The 22,413-nt window shown below is 39.0% G+C and overlaps 1 non-coding gene across 1 annotated transcript; it reads right to left on the bottom strand.

Annotated features, from left to right (window-relative positions):
• Positions 1-3,196: 3,196 nt before the first annotated feature.
• On the bottom strand, positions 3,197-3,268 carry TRNAC-GCA. The gene has a single exon. It is a non-coding gene; the product is annotated as a tRNA-Cys (tRNA).
• Between the last annotated feature and the right edge of the window lie 19,145 nt (positions 3,269-22,413).

The raw sequence follows: 22,413 nt of genomic DNA, 5'->3' as shown, positions 1-22,413 counted from the left end.
GAATACATCGTCAAGGAGTTTTATGCCAATGTTGCCCACATCAAAAAGGGTACAAAAGTGACGAAGCTCTGGAACTTGAAAATCCGGTTTGATGGCCAAGCACTGAACATATATGTAGGATTTGAGGAGGTTGAGGCGGTGCAATACCTGGGGAAGCCATCCTTGGGTGAGGAAGTTTGCCCATGGCTAGCTGACTTTCTTGCTATTCCGGGGACGACACCTGTATGGATCACAACAGGAGTGCCAATCGTCAGATTCACCCTCAACTTTGAAGAAAAAGGGCGGAAAACATTTGTGTGCAGCCGTCTTGACCCTTGCCAGCATGAAAATGTCCTCCCACTTTCCCGAGCAGTATTGGTAGCTTCCATCATGGCAGGATATCCAATTAATGTAGGGAACTTGATGTCCTACGACATCTCCAATGCAGTCCAGAAAGAAGAATGATCTTATCCCTGCCCCAACTTCCTCACTGAGTACTTCAAAGACCAAGGGGTTGAGCCGAGACATTTTGATGTGGAGGTGAAGGCTAAAAAGCCTTTCTCATGGTATCATCTCCAGGGATCAGACATCCCTAAATTCAAGGGTAAAGCCACTACCTCCACTGGCCAATCTGAAGAGCTAGGGGTAGTGGCCACTGGATCAGTTGCCGAGCCTTGCACAGCAACCGGTACTTCTACCGGTGCAGTAGCCATGCCTCCTCCATCTTTAGTGCCACTGTTAGTGTCTTCATCTTCTACCTACCCTCAGACTGTACTGAGGGTTTCCCAAACACTAACCAGTCTCAACAACTGGATGCAGGAAGCTACCACAAAGCTGTCTGCCATATCCAGTGCAGTGGCAACACAATCTTCAGCCCTAGCAGAACTTCAGGTACCTCCATTAGTGGAGGACTCATTGAAGAAGATTCTGGACAACCAAAAGAAGATTCTAGACGACCAGAGGAAGATCAGGGAGAATCTTGATGCACACGGGAAGGTAATCAAGGATTTGGCGAAGCAGGTGAAGAAGTTGAGAAAGACTCACAAGAAGTCGGTCGGGAAGTTGGCTAAGGAGGTTGAGAAGATTGCACATGCGGGAGATTTTCCTATGGACCTTCTCATGGAGGAGACAGTCCCAGCAGCACATGCAAAAAAGCTCGAGGCACCAGGGGCAACAGCCGGCCAGTCTGAGGAGCCAGTTGTAGCATCACACACTGCTGAGGAGCTGATTCAGATGCTCAGCAACCCCGTAGTCCCCCAGTCAGAGGATATGGAGATACAGTTAGAAAATGTTGAGGACCTTGTTCAGGTTGAGGACCCGATGCAAACAGAAACCACATAGGGAGTTTTCCTTACTCTCTACCCTTTTCCCTGTTCTTATCTGTTAGAGGGGGGTCAAACTTCTTGAATAAAAAGAATACAATTAAATAAGAAAATAATTGGAATCGTTCCGAAGAGAATATGTGTCCCGGCACTGTAGAAAAAAGATCCGGTTATATATCATATATGTGGGTACATATTGTGTATCAAGAACAAAAAAATGCGGAATTCATCTATCAACAGATTTTTTTCTTCCATTTGAACTGATTTCAATAATCCTTTTAGTTGCTTTAATAGGTGCAATTGCTGTAGCTCGTCAATAAAAAATTTCTATTAAAACTTGGAATTCAAATAAAATTTTGTTCTGTCTTATCACATTCATTCTACTTCAATTCTATTTGAATTCCTGTTGTATAAATAGAGAAATCGAAGAAGCTATACAGGGGTTTTCTCGGGCCTATTCATATGGTACCTAACGTAATTCTATGATACCCGTGGGACTTCGGGGCTCTCCGGTTCAGCTAGGTCCATAGTTCCGGAATTTATACGCGAATCAAGATCAAACAAAGGAAGTTTTACAATCACCGACTCAAACCCATTGTCGAATTCTACTCAGCAGAATATGGAGGTACTTATGGCAGAACGGGCCAATCTGGTCTTTCACAATAAAGCGATAGGTGGCACTGTCATGAAACGACTTATTAGTAGATTAATAGAAACTTAATTTTTTATTATAACCTGGATTTTCCAACAAAATCGACCTATTTCTATTTAAACCATGATCATGAGCAAGTGCATAAATATACTCCTGAAAGATAAGTGGATATAGGAAGTTGTGTTGTTGCGATCTATCTGGCTGTAAATATCTTTGGATTTCTTCCTACCATCGTGGTTTGGATTAAATCTCGATGATGAGAATTTACCTTAAGTAATTGAGCGTGAGAGCCAAATGAATCGAAAGATTCATGTTTGGTTCGGGAAGGGATTATGGAATTTTGGAAAGGAATGGAAAAATAATCTACTTTCCTTAAGTGATTTATTAGATAATCGAAAACAGAGGATCTTGAATACTATTCAAAATTCAGAAGAACTGCGTGGAGGGGCTATTGAACAACTCGAAAAAGCTCGTTCTCGCTTATGAAAAGTAGAAAGCGAAGCCGAGCAGTTTCGAGTGAATGGATACTCCGACATAGAACGAGAAAAATTGAATTTGATATAATCGACAAATCCAAGATGTACTCCTACAAGTAAAGGGAGTTCGAATAGAGATTGGTTGTGCCCGAAAGGTTATGAATCGATTAACAAGTCCAATGCCAATGTCTTGATTTCAAGTGGCAATACATCGCGGACCCATTGGATTAGCTCACTTTTCTGTAGGTTATATATTCACTTATGCGGCTTTCTTGATTGCCTCTACGTCGGGCAAATTTGGTTAATATTTTTAATGTGTGTATCCGCGATAATCTCATTTCTTTCGACGGAGAGGGGGTCCACCTTCTTTTATTTCTACATCTAGGATCCGACTTGTATCACTTTGTATGAGAAAGAAAGGATATAAACATAGTGGTTGTCTAACGAGATACTAAGAAAGACAGAATGAATAAACTCAAATTATAACGAATAGGTCTTTCTAATGATAAATAAGTATGGACTCATTCGTTAGAGTCGAGACTAAGAGGAATGTATAAACCAATGCTTCCATAGCATTCGAATATTTCCTTGAAGCCTAAATATGCAATGCAAGGATATTTATAATTTTTTAGAAAAACCCCCAGACCAGATGTTTAGATTCAAACAAGTATCAACAGTCTGCTTTCTCTGCTTCTGCTGGGGAATCATTCGGCGGGTTATATCAACAGAACAGAAGAAAAGAAGAGATTTCGAGTTTTTTGTTGATCAGGCGACACCCGGATTTGAACTGGGGAAAAAAGGATTTGCAGTCCTCTGCCTTACCACTCGGCCATGTCGCCAAAATGCTACAAATACAAAATAGATGAAAACTTTCCCGGATTACTGAACTGCTTTTTTATTGTACTTGCACCTTGAGTTCTGTTTTCCTTAATTTTTCCTAAAAGTCAAAGAAATCCTAATCCTTCTTCCCTTTTGATTGGGTTTGATTCATCCTTTCAATTTCGATTGAGTCTATCTCCAAATTCATAATGTTCAAAGCTTTCTCTTACCTTTCTATTGAAAAATCAAATGTGGATTTTCAGTCGCAAAATCCAAAATTCAAATTTCTGAAAATCGGAACCATTAACTATTGACTTAGCATTGAGGACAATGCTATCTTTCATTTGGGGGGGGGGGGGGGTCCATTTTGATTTATGACATTTGGTATGTAATAACCAGTACACTATTTTTCTTTATCTTTACTTATCATTATTTTCACTTTTGGTATGTATATATTCGTTATTTTCACTTTTGGTATGTATATAATTTTACCATTTGATGTATATATTCATTTCTATTTATGTATATATTCGCTTTACCTCAAGTTTGTATATATTCAGCTTAATTTCCGTTGTTTACTTCATAACTTCTTTCGTTATTTTCCCTTAGTAGCATAGATTCTTATTTCCTTTAGTAGCTTCTTTTCATCTGTTAGCTTTTTTTAAAAGTTTTATATTGAGAATAAGCCTTTGGTTTTCTTAATGCCACGGTTCTTTCCAAAGGTAGATATTGTGTGAACCGGGTGGCTCTTCCCAACGATGGATGGCGTGACAACCTTCTTAAGGGATTGAGTCCATTTTTTTTATGTTTTGGTGTAAATAGTAGTAATGAATAAAAGTGTCTCAAATAGGCTTCACTTGGTACTAACACACTTACCTTCGACCTTATGGTTAGAAACAAGTAAATTGGCAATGAATAGCTCTAGTTGTGACCTTTAGACTCTTGTGTTGACTAAAACAATCATCGAGTGATTTCTTTGAGACATTTATGATGTTCAATCTTAGCTAGGGTTGTTGTGGGCCCTAGAATCTGTTCTCTTTAACAATCCAGTAGCTTAAGAGGTGAGGTATTGAATTGCATGTCCAAGTTCTGTGCCAATAAGTCTAGAACTTGCCCTGAATGTTTGTCTAGGCAAAATTCTAAGTGTAGTCGACTTGAGAAATGATTGTAGACTCTCCTTGATCCAATTTGAAACTTGAAAGCTTCCGTAGCCAACCAATATGATATCCCTAGTCAACCCCTTTGAGCTGAAGCCCTTTTTCTTTCAATAACCACGTTACAAGACTTTATCCGTTCTATAATGACCCTCTCTTGGCACTCGATCTTTTCTTTGAATTCTTGATAAGCAATTGGAAAAAGCATAAGTTTGGGGGAGAGACAATCAATGTGAAAGTGATAAAACGTACAAAGAACAAAAAGAAATGAAGAAAAGGGAAGGCAAAGAAAAGAAAGAAAGGCTAAAAAGAAATATGTCAAAAAGAAAGTAAAAATTGAAGGGATTCAAAGAAAGCAATGATGAAAGGAATGGATTGATTAGAAAAGGAGAAAAATGATTGTCATGAGCAAGAAAGAATGACATTGTATCTCTCTAGTTCCCCTAAGGAAGAAGAAAATGACTCAAAGAGTCAAGAATGTACGAGCCGAAAAGAGAAAATGGAGTGCTTATGGAAAGAAAAAACCATCATATTCCGAATAAGTCCGACCTTGATCCAAAAGCCTCCATTACATTATCACAAAATCCCTATATGATTTCGAGTTGAGTGACCTTACATTAGTGGTGATTGACATAAGGGGCAAACTTATGGTACTTAGAGCTGGACTTGTGACATTCTTTTGAGAGAGATGAGCGTACTTCTTCACAATCCTTGTTTTGAGTGTTACATTCTAAAGTGAAATTTGCTTATGGAGAGTAGAGGAGGAGGAGTTTGGGTTCCACAATGACCTACGTAATAGAGCGAGCTTCCTTGGTGAGTTAAGTCAACTCTTGGTACTCAAAAAGTAAAACCATGGTGTTGTTGATAATTCATTTGTTTTGAAGGTAATTGTTAGTCCCAATTGATGCATGATTGATTCACATTAGGGCAACTGAAAGATCCTTCTATTTTAGAGGAGGTGGGAATTACCTTATTTGCTTGAGAACAAGCAAACGCTTAAGTTTGGGGAAGTTGATAAGTAGGGATTTTAACCTATTATTTGCTCTCTTTTACTTGCGTTTTAGGTCAAAAATGCGTGAAGGTGTTCCTGGAAACTAATGTAATGTGCTTGCTTGCAGAAATTATTTAAAATGAGCCAAAGGAGTCATAATCAACTCATAAAGGAGTGAAAACTTGAACAAAAACCAAGACTGGGTCAAGAGATCCGAAATGCAGATCGCACATATATTGTGCGGCCGCAAAAGCCACAACGCGGACGCGATCAGAAATACGCGGTCCGCGAAAGGGAGATTCAGAGAGTTGCTTTTTCAGGCTAAATGATAAGCGCGGACCGCACTAGAAATGTGCGGCCGCGAAAGTCTCCCCGCGGCCGCGATGAAAATTATGCGGACCGCGGTGCATGAAGTTCAAAAAGCTCACAACTTGAACAAAAGAAAGAAGTGCCATCCGCATCAGAAATGTGCGGCCGCGAAAGTCTCCCTGCTGCCGCGATGAAAATTATGCGGTCCGCAAAATTCAACTCAACCCAGATCCAGATTTGAAAAACGCGGACCGCGATTAGAATTATGCAGCCGCAAAAGCAAGAATGCGGCCGCACTCAGAATTACGCGGCCGCACAACCTCCGCAGGGGTATTTTTATCCGAAAATTTCAGCTTAGTATAGATAGAACTTTTTGTCATTTTTAGGTCATGTTATGTATTTAGGGGAGCACCTGAGACGGCTGCCTTTACTGCTTTTGGAAATTTTGTACTAGATTTATCTTTTAATATTAGATTTTCATCTCTTAATCTAGTATTTTGAATTTTATCTTTAATTTCTGTTATTTCCATGAGTAGTTAAAGCCATAGTTAGGGTTATGACCCAGCCCTAGTGTGGGTATTTGATGGATATTAAATTTTAGGGCTTGAATGTGTATGGGTTGGTGATATTTAGCCTAGTTCTTGCTAGAACTATAGAATTAGTGGTTGCAAACACTGATTTATGCCTTTATGACTTAGTCTCTACTCGAGAAAGAGGGACTAAGTCTAGAAAAACTAGGCTAACAAGGAATTGGGTTGAACTCAAGAAATTGTTAGCCCCAATTAAAGGGTTAAACCTAGAGATAGTAATACCCGACTTGAGCTAATCTATACTATATTAAAAGCACGAAGGCCCTTAGCGAAACGTCGTTCGACTTTTTTACCCCTTTAAAATAGAATTCACATTGGACAAATAGTCACATATTATTTCCTAATATTTAACACTTTGAAATCAATTAAAACATTGTTCATTAGAATTTTCTTTATTTGATTTGTCACGTTAGAAGTCCTAATAATTAGGACACAAAAATCAAATAAGATTTACTTTCTATAAATTATTTACCTTTTAAATTAATGAGCTTTATTTTACCATAGTTCTGAATTGAGAATATTGCTTCTCTATAAGTATTTGTTCATTTTGTTTTTTGATATTAAATCTTTCCCAATAGCAACAAAAAAATATTTAAAAAGTACAAAAGTATAGAAAACAAGTTTCTTTTCTTATAAGAACAACGACGAAAATATTGTGTAATTTTTGTCTTCTTACTAATTTTGCCTCTTTATTTCCCTTTCAAACGAAATTAATTGATATTTTTAAAATAATGGGTAAGTTTTCATTTAACAACTAAATATATTTATTTTATTTTATTTAAATTGATAAAATTTCAGCCTAAACGTTGATAAATTCATCTGAAAAAGAAGAAATATATAGTTAAAATAAATAGTCGGTGCATCTAAAAAATATATAAAAAGAAACATTAAGTAGTTTGTACTACATTATTTTGCTTAAAACTTTTTCATTGACAAAAAATAATGGAGCTTTAAGCAAGTATATTTACATATTTTTTTCTCCCCAAAAAATTACACAATTGAAATAAATAGTTATTGCATTTAAAGGAAAAATAAAAATAAAGTATACAATTGCAACTTCATTATTTTGGTTGTACATATTTCATTAGGCAAAAAAATAATGGAGCTCCAACCAACTTCTTTTTACTAATTTAACTCGATAATAAGAATATACAATGAAATAAATAGTCATTTGTCTAAGGAAAAATAACAAGAAATACACTGTTGGTACTCCATTATTTTGGATAAAAAAAATTTTATTTGGCTCAAATGATGGAGTTTCAGTTAAGATTTATTACAAATTTGACCCCAAAAAAGCAATACACATTTGAATCATAGCCATTGTTTCGAAATAAAAAAATTTAAAAATGTAAAATTAAATGGGGATAAGATATGCATTGTATATTAAGAAGAATCAAGAAGAAATACACAATTCATACCAATAAGTATTGTATATTACTATGTGATAATTGACGAAAATCCTATCTGAAAATTATTTTTTCCTTTCTCACACGCCTAAATGAGAGTGTCAATGCGCTTTGTCATGTCTGCAACCATGGGATATCAACTATCAAATAATAAAGTTCGGGAGTAACTAAGTCTACGAACAAGTTAGGTGTTTAACTAATAATATATGCCAAAATTAAAATTTTCTTAACATAAATTCCACGTTTTGGTCATAATTAATATATCCTTCCAGAATCTATTAACATTTAGAAATTTCATGAAAATCTTAGGCTCTTAGGGGTCGTTTGGTACAGGTATAAGATGGGATAAAGTGTGGTGCTAAATTTATACTATGTTTGGTTGGTGGTATAAATTTATCCCGGGATAACCAACAACCAAACATAGTACAAACTTTGTCCCAAACTTAATTTTGGATATCCCATCTTATCCCACCTTATTCCATCAAACCTGGTATCGTTTTATCCCACCTCTCACCTGGGATAAATTAGTCTAGGGATTATAATCCTAGGACTATAATACCGGAATAATTTAGTCCGCGTACCAAACGAAGACTTACTTCTATAGAAAGAAATTTTCAAATGTATAGTTATGTACTAGGACAGAGAAAGAAAGCCAATTACAAAGCGAAGGAAGAGCAAATTAATCAAAACATAAGAATTGAATCCAATACATTTGCAATAGCATTTTTTAATCTGTTCAAAAATAATTATTGTTGTATTTCTTATTGGTTAAGGAAATAAAACAATTACGTTTTGGTCGTGAGAAAAAAACTGTCTTTTAGCAGTTGTTTTGAATGAGATGATTAAGGACTTATAAGTGGAGAGTTAGCTAAATAAGATCAACAATCATCATTTTTAGAAACTTACACTTTTGTTAACATTAATTTTAAACTCAAACAAAATTTTTAATATAATATTAATTTAATTTTTCAAAGTTTTATATTTATTGAGATAAAATACACGCGCAACGCGCGTACTCTAAGACTAGTATCACTTGAATTGCATGAATACCCATTTGGACTTGAGAAAGCCAAATTGGAAAAAATCACTCAAACTACCGAGAGGTATAGAGTGAGTACCTAAGTGTGATAGCTATATTACGATCCCAACTAATCACATGATTGCTCTAGATTCTTGCTACCCGTTAGATACCCACCTAGGTAGAAGTCACTACCCTAGTCCCTTTAAACCCTTGAAAATGAACAACAAAAATATTATACTTGGTTTCAAATATTGCACGCAATAGAATAGAGTTAGAAGTAGAATTAAATCAAACATTTGTGGAAGAGTAATTAAGAGAAAAACCCGCATCTAGACTTAGATATAAATCTAATTCCAAACAAATTAACTCCATGTGGATTCGATCCCGACCTAGTTGGGTAAAACTGCATCGACCATCTTCGCTACTCAATAGTAGTGCAGGCTTGGACCCGATCAGTGCCTCCTCTCAAAGTCCCCAGTCCAAGAACAAGAAACCAAAGAGAAGACGTTCCTCCTCGGCTGGGATTCAGGAGAAGAGAATAAAGAAAACAACCGACCGTGCCAGCCACAGTCACAGTGATCCTCGATGATAAAAGAGAAGCCAGTGATAAAGAGACTTCCTTTCAAAGAAGAAAATCTTCATCAGCTCAATTGGATGCTCAGCTGGGGGAGCTCCAAAATCCCTTGTCAGAGGAGGTTCAGGCGCTTTGGGGGGAGATGGGTTTAGTCGAAAATGTGAATTCCCGTGTTTCGATCCCTGTCGATGCTCTCAGTTTGAGGAGTTAGGCCCCTAACCTTTCTGTATCACCGACTACTTAGCTGGCCTCAACTGCTTCCCCTCCGTACCGGCTGCCTCTTCGCCATCTAAACCAACAGCTTCCTACCCATCAACACCTGATGATCCTTTTCCACTAGCACCAACTGCATCACATCTACCTGTACCAGTTGCTCAAGAAAGGAATGATTCTCACCCTCGGTCTCCCGACCACGGGAACTTGGGGAATAATTACTCAACCCCTTCCCAAGATCCTCGACGGAGGCGAAGTGCCACTCTTTCGGTTTCGAAATAGTGTCATATTTTATCCAAGCCGGTGGATTTTGCTAATTGTCTGAATCCACTAACTTCGGAGAAGGGTTGGAAAAAGATAGGCTCCCTTTCTGAGGAGTACTTGATGAACAATAACATGCACAGTGCGGTGCAGGTATCATCCTAATTCCTTTCTATTTTCTTTACCGTTTGCATGTTGCCATGAAAACCTTAACTTTAACTTTTTTAGGCCAACCTCCTTGCTTCTAAAGGCCTACAAAGGTTGATTCTGTATAAGCACGGACTTGCTTTCGAGCGGGATAAACTTTTGGCTGAGAGGAACTAGCTTGTCGCACAACTCCCGGTGCTGAAGGCAAAAGTTGCCCAAATGGACAAGCTTGGGGCTCGATTACTGCAAACCGAGCAAGATTAAATGGCCCACAGCCAAGAATTTACTTACCTACACAAAGACCTTAGAGAGGCCAAGGCTAAGTAAAATCGATCTTCAGGATGCTGTAATCACCGCTGCCAAGCGCGAGTCTGTCTTTGAAGAGCAAAGTAATAATTTGAAGGCCAACTTATGCTCCAAAACAGAGAAGGCCAATGCTACCGAGGAGAAGAGGGCAAAAATGGAAGAGATGCTTAAGAGGTCCATGGAGCAAAACTAGCTTCACTCAACTACCAATGTTGAGCTTGATTCCCGCCTCAGTGGCGTGAAGGCTGAAAGAGAGGAGCTCCAGGCTGAAATTAATAAAATCCAAGCAAAACTCTAGGATCAGGAAGATTCCCTCATCTTCGAGAAGACTTATGCTATATATAATATGAAGAGGAAGACCTTGGAAGAGGCCAAAGTGGGCATTGCCGATATTGATGATTGCATTGCCAAGGCCGGGGAACTGGAGTTAACTGCTCGTGAAAACCTTCTTGCTCGGTCCGCTGCGACTGACTCCTCATAGACTAGTTTCGAGTATTCGGGAACCGAAGGGGGGACTGAAAAGGATGAAGGCCTTGAACTGGTAGTGCACCCGCCTTCTTCTACTGGAGGAAATGTGACCCTTCTCTCCCTTCGAGTTTTGGTGGCAATGAATAATATATAAATTTTTCTTCTCTTTTTTTTTTTTTATCTTTTTCTATCAAGCCCAAACTTCTATTGGGTTTGGCACTTTAATAAAAGTCTTTCACTTAAGTGTTGTGCAAAAATATCCTTTTTTTTGTTTAGTTGATAAAGCTTCGGGTATATTTCTTCATCCGATAACTTTTGATTCTGTGCATAACCACTTCTGTAATCTACCATTTACTGTGTGGGTTTCATAAGATCGGACCCTTATTTTTACGGTGCTCTTGAAGAGGACGTCTCATACTCATTCCGGCACAAGCATTTGAAGTTTTTGTTAACTTTCAAATGATAAAATTAACTCAACATTTGGATAAGAAATAAGATAAAAATAAAAGGACTTTGCTTTATTCCCTCTATCTTTAACTGTGCATAGGCATTCACTTGCTTAAGTAAATAAAGTTGCCAATACATATGGCGAACTTGTACAACTTATTTCAATGGGGTTGGTTCCCTGGTCCTAACAAGACATTAATCTCGGTTCCTTCAGCCTCCGATTTTTGTGACACTCTTGGTGCCGTATCATGTATTCCCCCCCCCCCCAGTGCTCGAACACAAAGTATACGAATTCGAACACTGAAAGTCTTGTATCCATATTGTTGTTTCATCAGTAGAAGTAACTTGTGAAAGGTTAAATAATCCTTTTGAATAATGGAAGACGAGGCTTGCCATCAAGCCAAAAATTATTTAACCATCCACATAGTTGTCTGCCATCGATATGAGAATTTTAGTGCCTTGATATTTAAAGGTCTTTCCTTTGCCGATGATGCTTCCTTCGTAGTATAGCTTTCATTACTGCCTTGTTAAAAACCTTACCAGAAAAACCCGATTGGGTCAAAAACTGGTAGGAAAAAAAAAGATTACAGCACATACAGTATTGGTAGGAATCATCAGCAATAATACCTTTTGAGGTGAGTCATTCCAGTTGCTGGGCAATTTGACTCCATCTTGATTTTCCTATTCATATGATCTTTTACCGGTGATAGCTGAAACCCAATAATGACCTTCCCACATTGGTCCCAACTTTCCGGTGTTGACATCCCGAGTTCTCTAAGTAACCTTTCTCAAAATCAAATCTCCTACTTTGAAATAAATGAGATTCGCCTTGCAATTCTTTGCTTTTGTCACCATCCTCACGTATGCTAGGTCCCGGTGTTCTTCATGCAAGTCCAGCTTCACCAGCAATGCCTTGTTGTTTGCCTCTTTGTTTGCTCGGGAAAACCATAAAGTGGCTCCCCCACTTCCACCAGTATCAGAGACTCCAAGCCATATACGATAGAAAATGGAGTTTTTCCCCTGCTCCATTTTACCATGGTCTGATATGCTCATATTACTCCTGGTAGCTCATCTGGCCACTTTCCCTTAGCATCTTCTAACTTTTTCTTAAGGTTCTGAATGATTATCTTATGGGTTGACTCCGCCTGCCCGTTAGCACTTGGGTGGTATGGTGAAGAAGTAATTATTTTGATCTTTAACCCTTCTAAGAACTTGGTGACCTTTGAACCTATGAACTGCGACCCATTGTCACAGGCAATCTCATTCGATATTCCAAATTGGCAAAATTATGTGGTCCCATATGAATTCAACCACTTCGCGCTCCCCGATCCTATGGTAAGGACCTGCTTCAACCCACTTAGTGAAATAATCAGTTAAAACTAAGAGAAATTTTACCTTTCCGGGGTCTGATGGTAAAGGTCCAACTATGTCCATCTCCCATTTCGTAAATGGCAAGGGAGACACCACCGAATGCAAAAGTTCTACTGGTTCGTGCACTAACTGTGCATGACGTTGACATTTGTTGCATTTCTATACGAATGCATTTGCGTCCTGTTCCATCCGGGGCCAATAATATCCAGCCTTGACTAACTTGAGAACAATGAGTCTGCACCAGAAAGGTTTCTGCAGACTCCTTCGTGGACCTCTCTCATCACACAGTCCACCTATGAGGCCCCCAGACACCGAGTCAGTGGTCCTTGGAATGATATCCTGTATAACAGCCCATTTATGAGGCAGTATCTAGCTGCTTTGGTCCGCAATGCACAGGATGCCTTTAGGTCTTCGGATAATTTATCATGCCTGAGATATTAAATGAACTCGTTCCTCCAGTCCCAAATTAGGTTGGTTGAATTTACTTTGCAATAACCGTCCACATCCAACACTGAATGGAGCAATTGGACGATCATACCAGAATCTGATCCTTTCATATCCGCTAACAGCTCCAAATTAGCCAATGCGTCTGCTTCCACATTTTCTTCCCTTGAAATGTCGGCGATTGACCATTCTCTAAATCATGCAAGTAATGCTTGAACCTTGTTCAAGTACTATTGCATACGCTCCTCCTTTGTGTCGAAAATCCCATACACTTGGTTGACCACCAGCTGGGAGTCACATTTTAGCTTAATGACCTTGGAACCTAGTCCCCTAGCTAGTTCAAGTCCTGCAACCAAAGCCTCGTACTCGGCATCATTGTTAGTTAGCGGTACAGTTCTAATAGCTTACCTTATGGTCTCCCCCAAGGGTGTGATCAAAATTACCTCGATACCGGACCCTTTTACGGTAGAGGCTCCGTTCGTAAACAAGGTCCAAACTCCCTACGTCATTCCTGATACTAGCATTGCTTCCTTGGCAGCCAAAGGCATTAATCCCAGACTAAAATTGGCCACGAAATCGGCAAAAATTTGTGACTTAATTGCAGTCCTCGATTTATGCTCAATGTCGAATTCACTAAATTCGACCGTCCATTTAGCCAAATGGCGTGACAACTCAGGTTTGTGAAGGACATTCCTTAAGGGAAAGATTGTCACGACCGCTATCGGGTGACATTGAAAATAAGTCCTAAGCTTTCGAGAGGAACTACAAGAGCTAAGGGCAGTTTTTCAAGGTGCAGATAACGAGTCTCCGCTCTTGACAATATCTTACTAACATGAAATTGCGTACCTTCTTCTTCTCGGACCAAAAGGACAATTATTGCTACTTCCGAGACCACTAGATAGATTAACACCTATCACGACCCGGATTTCCCACCTCGGGAGTCGTGATGGCGCCTACTCGTGAAAGCTAGGCAAGCCGAGTATTATAAAATTCATTACCCTTTTTATTAAGCATGTTCAACAATTCAATATAATAAGTGATTAAAAAACGGAATAAATTAAATAACTAGAAATGCGGAAGACGGAAACGTAATAGTTTAACCAAACATTGCTACATAATCTGACGTACAATACTACCTAGAATTTGGTGTAATAATTCCACAGACTGTCTAGGAGTACTACAAATAAAGGTCCGAAAAATAAATACAAACTGTTTCAGAAATACATAAATGAAAGAGTAGAGAAAGATAGGAGGAGACGCCAAGGCCTGCAGACGCCTGCAGGACTACCTTGGGTCGCCTAAATGAACTGGAGACAACACCCTCACTGCGGTCCAAACGCTCCGGTATCAGTATCTGCACACAGTGCAGAGTGTAGTATCAGCACAACCGACCCCATGTGCTGGTAAGTGCCTAGCCTAACCTTGGCGAAGTAGTGACGAGGCTAGGACCAGACTACCAAATAAACATGTGCAGTTAAAACATATACAGCGGAAAATGAAAGCAGATATTCATAGTCAAAGATGAGGAGGGGAAGGCATGCTACGGGGAGTATCAGATAACCACAAAATACTAAGGAGGAATGTAAAGAAACCATAATTTAGTTGCCAACAATATTGAGGAAAACAAACACAGTATTTACTTTCATTTCTTTCTCGTTGCAGGCGTGCAACTCGCTTCCATTTCATATATCTCGTTGCAGGCGTGCAACCCGCTCCCATTTCATATTTCAACACCTTTCATATTTCAACACCAATCATAAAAGAATCCCAGCAAGGGAACAATAAGACAACAACAACATCCCGGCAAGGGAACAATAATATAACAACAACATCCCGGCAAGGGAACAATAATATAATAACAACATCCCGGCAAGGGAACAATAATAGAACAACAACATATTAAGCATGAATAAACCACGATGGAGTCATAACAATTACGATACAAGACTCACGGGCATGCTTGACACCGACGTATAGATACTGGTCACCATGCCTATACATCGTACTCCACAATTAACACATAGCAAATAAGATACAACTCCTAATCCCTCAAGTTAAGGTTAGACCAAACACTTACCTCGATGCCACGAATACAATTCAAGCCTCAACTATCGCTTTACCTCTTGATTCCACCACCAATTCGCTCGTATGTAGCCACAAGTTACTTAACTATATCAATAAATGCTAAATGAATCAATTCTAATGCATGAAAATAGATTTTTTAGAATTTTTCCCAAAAAGTCAAAAATCGACCCCGGGCCCACATGGTCAAAACCCGAGGTTCGAACCAAAACCCGATTACCCATTCACCTACAAACTCAAATATATAATTTGTTTTGAAATCGGACCTCAAATCGAGGTCCAAATCCCCAAAATTTGAAAAACCTAAATTCTACCCAAAACACCCAATTTCCCCCATGAAAACCTTTGATTTTGAGTTGAAATCATAAGAAAAGATAATAAAGATTAATAAAAACGAGTTAGAAATGACTTACAATCGATTTGGAAGAGTACTTGTCTTTGAAAAATCGCCCAAGAGTTTTAGGTTTTGAAAGGGTTTGAAAAATGGTTGAAATGCGTCTAAGTTATGATTTTGCAGGTTGCAGATGTCGCAATTGCGACCAGGGTTCGCAATTGCGAATCCCTCAGACTGCTAACTTCGCATTTGCGAACAGGGGTTCGCATTTGCGAACCCTGAGGAATCCAGTCCTCTTCGCATTTGCGATACTGCCTTCGTATTTGCGATGTCGCATTTGCGACAATTACATCGCATTTGCGACCAAGGCAGCCCAGGCCACTATTCGCATTTGCGAAGCCTGCAGGCCTGCAACACACTCCGTAGCCTATCCAAAACTCACCCGAGCCCTCGGGGCTCCAAACCAAACATGCACACTAACCCAAAAATATCATACGGACTTGCTTGTGCATTCAAATCACCAAAATAACATCAACAACTATGAATTTAGCATCTCAAAGAAAATCTCAAGAACTTACAAAGTTTCAAATATAACAACTAAGGTTCCGAATCACATCATATGACCTCCGTTTCTTACCAATTTTTACAGGCTCAACTTAAATCACATATAAGATATGTACCGGGCTCCGGAACCAAAATACGGGCCCGATACCATCGAATTACAAACATATTTCATTTCCAAAAACTCATATATATTCCAGAAAATAATTTTCTTTAAAAATTCATTTCTCGGGCTTTGGACCTCGGAATTCGATTTCGGGCTACTCCCAAGTCCCATATTTTCTTACGGACCCTCCGGGACTGTCAAATTACGGGTCTGGGTCCGTTTACCCAAAATGTTGACCGAAGTCAACTTAAATTCATTTTAAAAGCAAAATTTATCATTTTTCATAGATTTTTACATAATGGCTTTTCGGATACGCGCCCGGACTGTGCACGCAAATCGAGGTGAGATAAAAAGGAGGTTTCAAGGCCTCGGAACATAGAATTTATTTCTAAAACAAGTGATGACCCAAAAGGTCATCACAACAACTGCTCACCTTCCCCCTATTTTGACAATAACGGAGGGCTGGACAGGTACCTTTTTAGATCTTTCAATGCCTATTGGAATTCCAGAGTCCATATGAAGTCGTTCTTTTTTTTCAGAAGCAAAAAAAAGTGATAAAACTTTTTCGAGGACCTTGAGATGAATCGACTAAGAGCCGCCAACATGCCAGTCAGTCTCTGCACTTCTTTCATGCTTGTCAGCTGATCAGAATGTCCTCGATGGCTTTGATTTTGTCGGGGTTAACTTTGATCCGTCTTTGTGAGACGAGAAACCCCAAGAACTTTCCGGAGCCGACCTCGAAGGCACACTTCTCGGGGTTGAGTTTCATATTGTACTTCCTTAGAATGTCAAAAGTTTCTTGGAGACATTTCAGATAATCCCCTGCATATAAAGACTTAGCTAATATGTCATCAATATACATTTCCATCATTTTTCCTATCTGCTTTTCAAACATCTTATTAAAGAGCCTCTGATAAGTGGCTCCAACGTTCTTAAGCCCAAAAGGCATCACATTATAACAATATTTGCTGAAGTTCGTGATGAAAGAAGTTTTTTCTTGATCTTTCGGGTTCATCCTAATCTGATTGTACCCGGAATAAGCGTCAAGGAGACCCATCAATTCGTGCCCGGCCATCGCATAAATCATTTGATCAATGTTTAGCAATGGGAATGAGTCTTTGGGGCATGCTTTATTCAAATTTTTATAGTCTATGCACATCCTAAATTTGTTATTTTTTTAGGTACTACAACTACGTTTGGCTAACCACTCCAGGTACTTTACCTCCCAGATCGAACCGGTATTTAGTTACCTCTTCTTTAATAAACCTGTTCCTGGCCTCTGCTATCAAGCGTTTCTTTTGCCTTACTAACGGAAAGTTTGGATCCAAGCTAAGTTTGTGGACCGCTAGATCTAATGGAATACCTGTCATATCCGAGACCACGCAAAGCAGTCAATGTTAGTTTTAAGAAAATTTATAAATTCTAACTTGAACTCGGGATTTAATCACGTTCCCAAATGAAACTCCCTTCCAAAAACTCCTCGAACAAAGCCACTTACTCGAGTTCTTCTACGGTCGACCTCTATTACCTGAAAATACCTCGGAACCTGGTAGGATTTTGATGATTCCTCACCTTTATCGTCTTCATTCGGAAAGGGAAAAGGCACCGGTTTCTGTAATTGCAATTTGTTGGGTTTTTTTCCCTTGTTGCTGGAAATAGTCACCACGTTCATCTCCTTTGCCGCCGGTTGGTCTCCTCTTATACATCTGATCCCCTCATGTGTCGAAACAATAATTGATGATATGTTGAGGGCATAGCTTTCATATCGTGTATCCACGGCCTTCCGAGGATTACGTTGTAGCCCATATCGCCATCTACCACTTCGAATAATATGGTCTCGTAACTCGTTCGGCATGCGTGGGTAGCAAAATCTCTCCTCGGCTTTTTACACTAGTCAGATTGAAGCCAACTAAGAGCTTTTCGCCGGAATGATGTTCTCGTTTAACTTAGCTTGTTCTAGAACTCTCAATTATATGATATTAGATGAACTTCCTGGATCAACCAAAACAGGCTTGATTTTAAAATCTAAAACATTGAGAAATATTACCAAAGCATCATCATGTGGCAGAAGAAGTCCATCAGCGTCCTCCTCCGTGAAGGTGATGTCATCTTCGAGACTTTCAGAACTCTCTTGTTGTGAGTCATCGATATCTTAGTTTTCTTCGTTGCCGGAAAACTTACCCCATTGACTTCGTTCCTCGGAAAATCATGTTGATGGTCATTCAAGGCAACCGTACTGCTGTCTTTGATGGATCCGCATTGTTCTAGCTTCAGCTATAATTGTTTTTGGCACGATCACTTAGAAACTCTCGGAGATGACCATTTTTCAACAACGTTGCGACCTCTAGGGGCGGGCATAATACCGACCGAACCGAAAAAACCGGTCGAACCGAAAATTTTGATTTATTCGGTTTCGGTATTTCGGTTTATAGTTTTAAAAAGTTCGGTGATCGATTCGGTGATCGGTTTCAACGGTTTGATTTTCGGTTAAACCGAAAAACCGAATTTTTTTACCTGTTTATTTACTCCTAGTCCCATACCGTTAATGTACGTTAACTATTATTAAATGAGATATGTTTATAAAAGGAAACATAGAGTATAGACTATTTATAATAAAATAACCAAGCATTAGAATCACACTACAAACATTTTGTATGAGATAAAAACAATATATCATAGGTGTAGAGAGAACAAATTTAAAAACATATGAGGGGCTCCTTTACGTCGTGTAATTCGGTTGGCGCTCCTACAAATTTGACTTTTCTTCTTTCATCTGTATTAAGGTGTAATTTGTTTTATGCTGTCAGACCGTCATTTTATAAGTCATTATACAACAACATGAGCAGTACAATAGCAAAGAATAGCAGTACTTGTTTGAACTTAATGACTCATCAGAAGAAGTAGCGATCGAGAGAGGGTGAGAAAAAATTAAAGTTAAATCAAGATAAATCCCACGAAGAGGGAAAGCAAAATATACAATGATTCAAATATGTTTAATTGTTCATTGAATTCGTAAAAGAATTTTCGAACTGTCAAATGTGTTTTTGGTATTCTTTTTTTGCGTATCCATAACTCTTGCACAAAGATTCTTATCTTTTTATTGTATTTGATGGGATTTCTTATTTCTTTTGTCTTTTTCTGTCAACAAGTAACCTATTTTCGTTGTTTCGTTCTATTTTTCCATGGCTTGAAACCGAAAAACCGAACCGATTAAACCGAACCGAACCAAAGATATATGGTTCGGTTTTGGTTATTAAAATCAAAAACCAAAAACCGAATTAACCGAATCGAAATTCTACCATCGAACCGAACCGATTGATGGCCATCCCTAGCCACCTCCTCTCGAAGATGTTAGCAGTCCCTAGTTCGATGACCGTGAGTCCCATGGAATTCACACCATGAACTGGGATCCCTCTGGCTTGGATTCGATCGGAGTGGTTTCTAAAATTGTGCTTCTTTGATATTTCTCATCGCCGGCACCAATTCTACCAAGCTGATGTTAAAATTACAATCAGATAACCTGCGATATGCGAAATCAAGGGACCCCGACGTCTCTTTTTCTTGCAACGACCTGTTATTCCGGCCACGATCCGTCCTTTTGTCGGAAGCTGACCTATCTGATGACTGAAACCCTTTACTGTTACACCCATCAACTCTCTCGTATGGTAAAAAACGATGTCTAGAGGATCTCCGATCTGCATCAAAGTCAATTTTAAACCTATCCTGTTTTTTATCGCACCCCCATCCTTTAGATGACCCCGAAGAACCAAGTCGGTCGTCTTCTATCCTTATCTTCGATTAGTAGCGATTGTGGACATCTTCCCATATGGTTGCCTGAAACTCAAGCAAGCTCTCCTTTAATTTTCAGGAGGCATCGAAACTCAATGGATTGAGACCCTTCGTGAATGCCTCCGCTACCCATTCATGTGGAACCGCTGGTAGTCACATCTTTTCTTTCTAAAATCGAATTACGAGTTCCCGTAACAGCTCGAATTCTCCTTGTGAAATTTTGAAATTGTACGCCTTTCTTGTTTGAACCTTTCTTTCTCCAGTGTGGGCCTTAATGAACGTGTCTGCAAGCATCTCAAAAGAATCTATTGAATGCTCGGGTAAGAGGAAGTACTATGTCAAGGCCCCTTTCGTGAGGGTTTCGCCAAACTTCTTCAATAGAACCGACTCGATCTCGTGTTGAGCCAAATTGTTTCCTTTCACCATCGTGGTGTAGGTTGTGATGTGCTCTTGTTGATATAAAGTCCCATCATATTTTGGTATGTTTGGCATCTTGAATCTCTTTGGAATTAACTATGGTGCTTCACTTGGCTTAAAAGCAACTGCGTGTACTTTTTTGAATCTGGACCCTTTAACACTAGTGGCGCGCCTGGAATCCGATCCATCCGAGCGTGAAATTCCTTCGCATTCTGATCCATTCGCTCATTCATTTCTCTCATGAATCTCATGAGTTCGATGTTGAAGGGATCACTCCTGTTGCTATTTCCAGATCGGCTTCCTGTCCCTCCAGCTTTGTGGAAGCCGACTTTGCCCCTTGGTGTGTTGTTATCTGTCTTCTGAGCCGTTTGATTTGCGGGAACACTTAAAGGAATCGAGCCCTTTCTGTTCGCGTTATTGGAAGCACCTAACAATGCTTGTTTTAACTCTGTCATCACCCGATTTCGCCTTAAGAGGTGATCCATGATTGCTCTCTACTGTTCCCTCAGGATTTTGACCATCTCTATGACATGTTCCACATCCGCATCATCTGGAGTTGGGTCCCGCACATGCTGAGGGTTCTGACCTTCGTGAAGAGGGGTCGTTTCGTCCCCTTCGTTGTGGATCTCGCTGATTGAGTCATCATGCTGGGACAATTCTTCCTATTCAACGCGTACTTCAGCGTTGTGTATGCTGTATACACCATTAGCTGTCATATCTGGTTTTTACTATGGAAAGAACCAAAACGTGTTAGTAATAAACGAATGGATCAAAGCAATTACGCAACTGTCTATGCCCCACGGTGGGCGCCAAGCTGTATACCCATAAAATGGTACAATTGATTTTGTAACGCGGTTATAGACAAGTAAATCGCTCCAAAAATAATAAAGAAATAGAACAAAATATATAACGACTAAAATTAAAGAAGATAAAGAGCCTGGCTCCGAACTCAGTCTTTCCGAGAGCAGAATGAGAGCAATGATGAAACGATGATAAAAATATTAGACTGAGCGTAAAATAATGAAGTACAATTTTCTATGCATAATTTTTCATGTCCCATACAAGAGTTATCAATCTGATATTTATAGCTATCTTTAGGGAGGCAAGATCCTAAAATCAAGCTCTTCTTGAATGAGAATAGATTTCATTGGTAGGTGCATAACGGCTGGCTTTGAATGCAAATATTCTCTATAACAGCTGCTCATTAAATGTTATTTGATGTCAAGCCTTTGAATCATTCCTATTGATTATGCTCCCTTTGGCATCCATCATGCACCGGTTACACACTTAATAACCGATGCTGATTATTCGTCGACACAACTTCTGTCTATTCTCGGTTCCACATATCACCTCGCTATTTATCCACTTGTAATCAACTAATTTCACCCCATACAAGATCAATATTGAAAATGGAACAATAAGTAATTTAGTCTAGCTATTCAAAAGTAAGTTAAGGAATTGAGTTCAGTAGAAAACTAGTTAATTAGATCTATGGGTGTCAAAAGGCTGGGTTGGGCCGGTCCAAGCTAGAGGAAAAGAAAACCGGCCGTTCACGGTATCAGTCCGGTTACCGATTTCAAAATACCAATCTTACCGGGTCCGAGCCTCGTCAGTGAAAATTTGAACCGGAACGGTTCCGGGCCTAATGGGCCGGGTCAAGCCAATTTTTTATGTGTATTTTGTATAATTATAGTAATTTATATTAAGATAAAGTAAAAAATATAAAATATAATAACAATCTCATAAAAGGAGTGTTTGAATAAATTTCAAAGGCTTTAAAAGCCTTATATTTCGAATTTTGAAAAACAAACTTCAAAGGCTTTAAAAGCCTTATATTTGAATATTTCATTAAGATTTAAGATAATACAATGAAGATGAAAAAAAAAATTACTCCCTCCGGTCCACAGTAAGTGACCAATTTGCCATTTTATTTTTGTCCAAAATAAGTGTCCATTTATATAACTAAGAAAAAATTCAATTTGTTTTTTAAGAATTACCCTTATGTACGTATCCCTAAAGAGTCTTTTACTCCTCACACTAACTATGTTGTAATATTTAATTAAGGGTAGTCTAGTCCTACTAGCTACTTTTGTCTAGAATTTAATATTTTCTTAATGGGTGTGCCCAAGGCAAATTAATCACTTATTGTGGACCGGAGGGAGTAACATATAATT

This window comes from Nicotiana attenuata, unplaced genomic scaffold, assembly GCF_001879085.1.
Source record: "Nicotiana attenuata strain UT unplaced genomic scaffold, NIATTr2, whole genome shotgun sequence".
NCBI lineage: Eukaryota > Viridiplantae > Streptophyta > Magnoliopsida > Solanales > Solanaceae > Nicotiana > Nicotiana attenuata.
This window is presented reverse-complemented; position numbering and strand designations above follow the sequence as displayed.